Source organism: Dromiciops gliroides, chromosome 1 (assembly GCF_019393635.1).
Source record: "Dromiciops gliroides isolate mDroGli1 chromosome 1, mDroGli1.pri, whole genome shotgun sequence".
Taxonomy (NCBI): domain Eukaryota; kingdom Metazoa; phylum Chordata; class Mammalia; order Microbiotheria; family Microbiotheriidae; genus Dromiciops; species Dromiciops gliroides.
In genome coordinates this window covers 535,439,164-535,447,342 of record NC_057861.1, presented here as the reverse complement: position 1 = coordinate 535,447,342, position 8,179 = coordinate 535,439,164, and the positions used below count along the sequence as shown (strand labels likewise).

The 8,179-nt window shown below is 41.7% G+C and overlaps 1 non-coding gene across 1 annotated transcript; it reads right to left on the bottom strand.

The window, feature by feature from the left end:
- Nucleotides 1–7,806: 7,806 nt before the first annotated feature.
- On the bottom strand, nt 7,807–7,913 carry LOC122737452. Its single transcript, XR_006354286.1, has one exon. It is a non-coding gene; the product is annotated as a U6 spliceosomal RNA (small nuclear RNA).
- Between the last annotated feature and the right edge of the window lie 266 nt (nt 7,914–8,179).

The window sequence follows — 8,179 nt, the reverse complement described above, 5'->3', positions numbered from 1 at the left end:
AGAGATCACAGAAAGAGGCTGAGGACCCATACATACAAAAATATTTATAGCAGCATTTTTTTTAGTGACAAAGAATTAGAAACTAAAGGGATATCTATATACTTTGGAGGCAGTTAAGTGGCATGGTGTGGAGTACAAGACGAGAATCAGGAAGATCTGAGTTCAAATCTAGCCTCAAGAACTTACTAGCTATATGACCCTGAGCAAGTCACTTAACCTCTGCTTCAATTTCCTCAACTACAAAATGGGGAACATAACAGCACCTACATCCCGGGGTTGTTTTGAGGATCAAATAAGATGGCACAGAGTCAGAACTTAATAAATACTTATATTCATCCTTCCTACATGAATGTAATGGAATACTGTTGTATTCAAAGAAATGATGAAAAAGATAGTTTCAGAGAAACCTGGAAAGACTTGTATGAACTGATGCCAAGTAAAGTTGAACATAAAAACAACATTGTAGGGAGTAGCTAGCTAGATGGCACAGTAGATAAAACAATGGCCCTAGATTCAGGAGGACCTGAGTTCAAATCCAGCCTCGGACACTTGACACTTACTAGCTGTGTGACCCTGGGCAAGTCACTTAACCCTTATTGCCCTGCAGAGAAAGAAAGAAGGAAGGGAGGGAGGGAGGGAGGAAAAAAGCCCAATATTGTAAAGACATGAAACTCTGAAAGACTTACTAACTCTGATTAATGCAATTGCCAACTATGATCCCAGAGGACCACTGATAAAGCATGCTTGACTTTTGTCCTGCCATTTTGGACTGCTTAGAGCTTGATCAGACAAGCTGCCAAGGTCATCCACTGCATCTAGGGCCGTCACCACTCATCCTGACTTTTGTCTTGCCAGTGGACTTCAATGACTCTGGAAGAGAGAGTGAGACTGACGACTTTATACAACTGCCTCCTTTAAATCCAATTCAAAAACAAGTCAAGACATCATCCATTGATGTCCTTGGTCCTCTTCAAAAACAAAGGACAGGGCAGTTAGATGGCGCAGTGGATAAAGCACCGGCCCTGGAGTCAGGAGGACCTGAATTCAAATCCGGCCTCAGACACTTGACACTTACTAGCTGTGTGACCCTGGGCAAGTCACTTCACCCCAACTGCCTCACACACAAAAAACAAAGGACAAACAACACAACAGGACAGATTATTATCAGAGTTCCAAATCCAAGCAGCCCCTTCCCAAGGGCTCTTAGAATGGGAAGTTTGTTTAAAATTCCTGTTTATTCTATTCAGTATTTCTTGCATTGTTCTTACAAGACTGCAATTTTCTTTTGCATTCACTCTCTATTACTTGCCCTTGCTTCCATCTTCTATCATTTATAACATCTGAGTTGATTAATGTGTTCCCTATGCAGCCACATACCCTTTAAGCAGCTCCATCTCTTCTTCCTCATTAGAATAATTTGTGGGGATGGAGAAGTTCAGAGAATCAGTTTCATCAGGAAGTCAACTTTGGGTCAGCCATTTCCTAGACATTTATTTTCAAGATAGTTTTTCTATCTTGAAAAGAAAAGAAAAGAAAAACAGGAAAATAAGAGGTTGCCATAGACCAACCTCCCAGCCTACTTTTTCATATTCACAAATCTAAGGTATTATTATCATCATTTTTATTATTATTTCCATAATGACCAATATATTAGAACTGAACCATATCAATATTGACACTTTTTTGATAAATAAAGCTAGAAGATAAAAGGAAGTTACAACAAAATGTAAGGATGGCTCCCTTGAGGAGACAAAGATGTCAGCAGAGCTGATTTCAGTGGACACTCAAAGGGAATAAGAAGCATCACTTCATGGGACACTTAGTTATCTTGTCTTGCAATGCTCATAAAAAATATAAGAAAAAATACCATGAAGACTACTGTAGTTTAGGCACTAACATCTGGTGTAGAGGATGGAAAGGTGAATAAATTGAATGATAGACTTGACAAGATTCTCCAAACCAAGACAACATGTTTTGATATTCAATGACTTCATTACAGAGATGGACACAGGGGAAAATGGCAGCTAGCATGTTCAAAAACGTTAGGTTTCAATGGAAGAGGCCAAAGGCTTATCGACTACTCTAAAGTCTCATGACTATATATATGGAATTCTTTCTTTAAGAATTAGATGAAGAGGGGCAGCTAGGTGGCGCAGTGGATAGAGCACCAGCCCTAGAGTCAGGAGGACCTGAGTTCAAATTCGGCCTCAGACACTTAACACTTACTAGCTGTGTGACCCTGGGCAAGTCACTTAACCCCAACTGCCTCACTAAAAAAACAGAATTAGATGAAGAATCAGAAGGTGTTAGATATAATAATTATTGAAAAACATCCCCAAAAATGCGATTTACTTTATTCTAACAAACAGAAAACAACTTCCAAAATCAAAACAGATATCAGCTTTCTATGGATAGTTAAATCATTAACTAGTTTTGATTGGATATAAAAAATGAATTATTATATTTTTTAAATGGCACCATACAATAACAGTGATATTGTTAAAAAAACAACAACAGTGAACAACTAAGTTATTTTGAGTATTATAAATACTAAAATCAATTACAAAGGAAGATGCTATCCATCGCCAGAGAAGGAATTGATAAACAGAAGTTATACTATATATATGGGGGGGGGTGTAAATATGTATGTATGTATGTATGTATATGTACATACACACATATTTGTGTCATTGGTGGCCTTCTCTGGTATGGGCTGGGGAGGGAGGGAGAAAGAAAGTTTGGAACTTAAAATATAACCCAAAATAAATTAAATAAGAAAGAAAGAAAGAAAGAAAGAAAGAAAGAAAGAAAGAAAGAAAGAAAGGAAGGAAGGAAGGAAGGAAGGAAGGAAGGAAGGAAGGAAGGAAGGAAGGAAGGAAGGAAGGAAGGAAGGAAGGAAGGAAGGAAGGAAAAATTTTAAAATAGATAAGAAGGCACTGAATATAGCTATGATAGCTTTAGCCTTACTTATCCAAGAAAACTATCAATCCTGAAAAATGTGAAATGGAAAAAAGGCAAATATACAGACTATGGTTATTATCATTTCCTTTCGAAGTTTAATAAATGCAAAGATTTGCCACAAGGAGGAAGCCAGAGAAGCCCAGAAACCACATTAGTCAGCAAACACTTGATCTGTTTGCCTAAGGAAAAGACATGTTAGTCAAAAGCAGCACCCATTTAGAAAGTTAACTCATTGGTGAAATACAACGGAGGAAGATGATAGATGATTACAATCAACATTACCTCAAGAAAATAGTGAAAAGCAGAGGAGAGAAAAACACACCTGCATAGATCTTGGCATCATATCCAAGAGTATTTATAAATGAAATTGGAAGGGCAACAAATAGATGAAAAATGGAACAGATCTACTAGCATTTCTATAACAATTCGTTTTTCATATTAAATGCCAGTGGAACAACTACATTTGGGCTCTTAACAACTTAGTCTCCAATATGCTATATGGGGAAGTAGGAAGGAGATACAAAAATTGAGATATGGTCCCTACCCTCAGAGAGCTTATCTTCTCTGAGGAGATACACCAAATGTATAAGAATCCAGCATAGCTCATTTCCCAGTTTCTTGTTGTTCTGTATCAGAAGTTCTCTACTTATTGGTCTCAGGACCCCTTAACAGTCTTAAAAATTATTAAAGACACATCCCCTAAAATATTTTTGTTTATGTGGGTTATTTCTATTGGTGTAACCTGCAGAATCTTTTAGAAATTAAAACATCTTAATAGTATTATGAAAATAGTTTTGAATTCCTGGGCCCCCTGAAAGGGCCTCAGAGACTCCTGGACCATACCTTGAAAACCATTGTTTTACATCATTGCTTGAGCAGAGGCAGAATTATGAAGTAAGTTGTCTTTGGTACCTTTACCTCCACTCCTGTTCCTTCTTCCCCATAGCTGAATGAGGCTCTCCAGTTCTTTCATGATGTCCTGAGATAGACAAAAGGGGGCATTAAAAACTTGTTCAAATGGAGAGATTAGTGACATAATGTATTCCCTTTCCCTTAGGCATTTTAAAAGCGGTACTCTAAAAAGGACAATGCTGCACCTAAAGGAATTAATCTCTAAGGGCGAAATTTCAAACATCAGTGAGAATCCTAGATTACATTTAGTTCTGAGACAGACCTTTGAGATCATCTAGACCAGGAATTCTGAACTTTTTTGGAATCATGGATGCCTTTGGCAGTCTGGTGATGCCTATAGATTCCTCAGATAATATTTTTAAGTCTGTAAAGTAAAATTCACAGGATTACCAAGGAAATCAATGATATTGAAATTTCCCATCCAAGTTCATGGACCAGACCTCTATTTAAGAAACCTTTTTTAAGAGACCATCTCATAAATGAGGAAACTGAGGCCCAGAAAAAATTTAAATGACTTGTCCGAGGTCAAACTGCTAGTAAGTGTCAGAGCCAGGATTTGAACCCAGGTGCCCTGGCTCCAAATGAGGTGCTCTTTCTACCACGTCATGATCTGGAAGCAATAAGCCCTTCCTGGATTTCCTCAAATCACAGCAGCATAAGGTCAGTCATGACTCCTTATGGCACACGGACCACGTAAGACAGGCTGGTTTCATAACATTTGTATTAAGACATTTAACACAGAGAACCACCATGTGTTGTAACTAGAAGAACCCATGGAAATCATTCAGTTTAACCCTATCATTTAATGTACCCACACCACTTCTTTTTTCCGGGGGGGGGGGGGAGTTGAGGCAATTGGAGTTAAATGATTTGCCCAGGGTCACACACCTAGTAAGCGTTAAGTGTCTGAGGGCAGATTTGAACTCAGGTCCTCCTGAATCCAGGACTCTATTCACTGTGCCACCTAGCTGGCCCCCTACACCACTTCTGAAACCATTGATGCTTCCTGTCCTTCTCTGGCATCTCATTAAAAATGGCCTCACTTTCCTTCCTTGTTCTAGTAAAGGATTGAGGTTCTCTTGAAATGTCATATAAAAGCAAATGTGAATTTGGGGAATACTTGCCACCCCATCCCAAATGTTTTTTCAGACTGAAAATATTGGACAACAGATGGGGGCAGTGAATTCAAAATAGAGTATACACCAATAGTATGGGTGGGGAGGAGGGTCAAACAACTTCTCTGATTTACCCAACAAATTCCCCAAAGGCCAAGTTAATGGGGAGAGCTTTAGGGACTTGGCTAGGGATGGATTTAGTGATGCCCTTCCTGATATCACTAAGGGGCCTCTTATCCTTTAGGTCAGACCATTTGGCATCTTCACAGACAGGTTCTGCTGTAATTGCCCCCAAGTACCACAGGCCACATTGTGTAGCAGCAATGCTGATAAGGATGGAAATCCAGGTGTGCACCTCCAGCTACATACCAACCCAGGTGCATACCAATGCAGGTGTGTGCACAGTGGACAGGTGAGGTCCAAAAAGTCCACAGAGACAAGTGAATACTGGAAAGCTACCATCAACATCATGAAATACTCTAAGTAAAGAAGACTTTAGAAATGAGTCAACAGAGGGGCAGCTAGGTGGCGCAGTGGATAGAGCACCAGCCCTGGATTCAGGAGGACCTGAGTTCAAATCCAGCCTCAGACACTTAACACTTATTAGCTGTGTGACCCTGAGCAAGTCACTTAACCCCAACTGCCCCGCCAAAAACAACAACAAACAAAAAAAAGAAATTAGTCAACAGGAGAGTTCTCAATGACTGATTTTATAGGATCATAAGATATATGTCTAGAAGAGACCTATCTAATCTAGGGCCTAGATTATAGGCCAGCCCTCTCATTTCACAGATAAGGAAACTGACAGTCAAGGAAAGTGAAACTCAAAGACTTCTCAAGTGATATTAAGTAGGAGAGCCAGGATTGGAATTCAGGACCTTCAACCTCAAATTCAGGGTGCGTTCCATGACACTCATCTTGGTGGCCTCACATTCTACCTCACCTCTACCCTAGATACACCTGGGCCTGGCTTACCTCCAGGCACTTGGCACTTTCTGTCCAGTTCTTTGCCACCCTGGGACCAAAGAATACTGGGGCAGCTCTCTTGGCCAAACCAAAGGTCAAGGAGCCATACACCCTAGCCCTACGTCCTCTTCCTCCTCACCTTTCCCTTGATGATATACTCAGAACTGCTATTCCCTGCCCTTCAGGCCACAGTGACAGAGATAAACCTTGGCACTAGGTCTGAATCTCCTAGACAGGGCCCCCTTCTTCACCCTGCCCCAACCCCCAGAGGAACAATTTACCTTTCGGAGCAGGTCCAAGATATTAATTAAGATAAATCTACCTCAATTTTGAGATTCTCTTATCATGTAATTTATCAAAATTATGTTAATTATTTCTGTAGGGCAGCAAAATTATTACCTCTTCCGTGTCTGATTTGTATTAATATTCATAATTTAATAATTCAGCATCCTGGCCATCTGGTTCGGGGAGCACCGCTCCTTCCTCTCGCTCTGTCTGAGCCAGAACATCTCAGCCTCTCCTGGCTGGCCCACTCCAGTCAAGAGGGTCCCCTGTGGCTGATTCAGAAAGCAAAGCCACCCTCCTCCTTTCTTTTCTCCTCTCCCCACTTCTCCAGTTTTTTCTTCCTCTCCATCTGACTCATCTTTCCTCCTCTTTTTTTATTAATTTGTTTTTGTCTTTCCTCCTCTTAACCTTCCTCCTTTCTCCCCCCCCCCCAATCTCTACCTCTGCAGCTGCTTTGCTCCCATTGGAAACCCCAAGGGGGCGGGAGGGAGCCACCTCCACCTGCAGGATGGGCTTCCACCTCCTCCGCAGCCCCTCGCCCACCCGCTCACCTTTGCAAAGAGCAACACCCCCATGCACACACGTGCACACACACGTACACGCACAAACACACACACAAGCACTCACACTGAGCTTGGCAGGTGAGTGGAGCTGAATTGACATTTTCCACACTTTGTGATTTTTACACTGTAATTTGACATAATTAATGCCTACATTACTGCTGATAATTTAGCTAGTTAATTAAACTCCGAGGAGATAATTAAGGAGAGGCTACTGCTTGGATTGCTAATTGTTTTTGTCATTATTTCAGGGGGCCGACAGCTGCCGGCTGAGTCATCCTGTTTTGTCAGCTGACGGGTCATGTGACGGCAGGGGTCCCCGGAGCCCCCTCCCCAGCTCAGGCTGGGTTTGGGTTGAGCTACCCGCCGGCCGGCTCCAAGTTGTGCACTGCAGCGAACTATCTCCTTGCCTGCTGCTGCTTGGCCTCTGTGCTCTCTGGCCTCCCCTAGAGGTGGGTCGCGTACACTGCAGCGTGCCTAGACTTGGGGGCCAAAGAGGAGACTTACCTTTGAGTACACACCTACGAATCTAAGGTGTAAGGAAGCTGGAGAATCAGGGTTTGTCAGCATGCTCCTCGTGTTCCGAATGAAGTACTAAAGTCCAAATTCCTGATCACATAGATTTTTACTTACAGGCTATCATCTCCAAACCCCTCCATTTTACAGATAAGGAAACTGAGGCCCCAGAGAGTTTAAGTGGCTTGTGCAAGGCCACACAGGTAGACAACTGCAAAGGCTGAACTTGAACCCATGTCCTTTGCCTCCCAAACCACTCTTCTTTCCGCTACACCCATACTGTGTTTTGTGCAAGCCTGGCCTAATTAAGGGTGTAATGGAAAGAGTGTTAGGAGTCAGAAGACCTGGTTCAGTGAACCCTTAGAAAGATTACTAAACCTCTCTAGGCCTCAGTTTCCTTATCTGTAAAATGAGAGAGTTGAACTAGATGCCCTCCAAGGTACTCCAAAGCTGTGAGTTTCAGCTATTAATCAATGACAGATTTTTTTTTTTAAAATATGGAACGCTTTACAAATTTGCGTGTCATCCTTGCGCAGGGGCCATGCTAATCTTCTCTGTATCGTTCCAATTTTAGTATATGTGCTGCCGAAGAGAGCACCAATGACAGATTTAAAAAAAAAAAAAACCTCACTGAAGATTGGAGTTGCTGAGAGGCTGCTGGTATAGTGTAAGTATCCCTGGATTTGAAGCCGGGAAAGCCTCATTCAAATCCCTGTTCTGCTACTCACTGGCTGAATGACTTGAAGAAGTTTCCATCTATCTCTCCCGGACACAGTATCCTCATCTGTAAACTAAGGGTTATGGGGTTTCCTTAGTTCCATCTAGCTCAAAGTCTTATGACGAATCACACTCTTCTGTACCCCT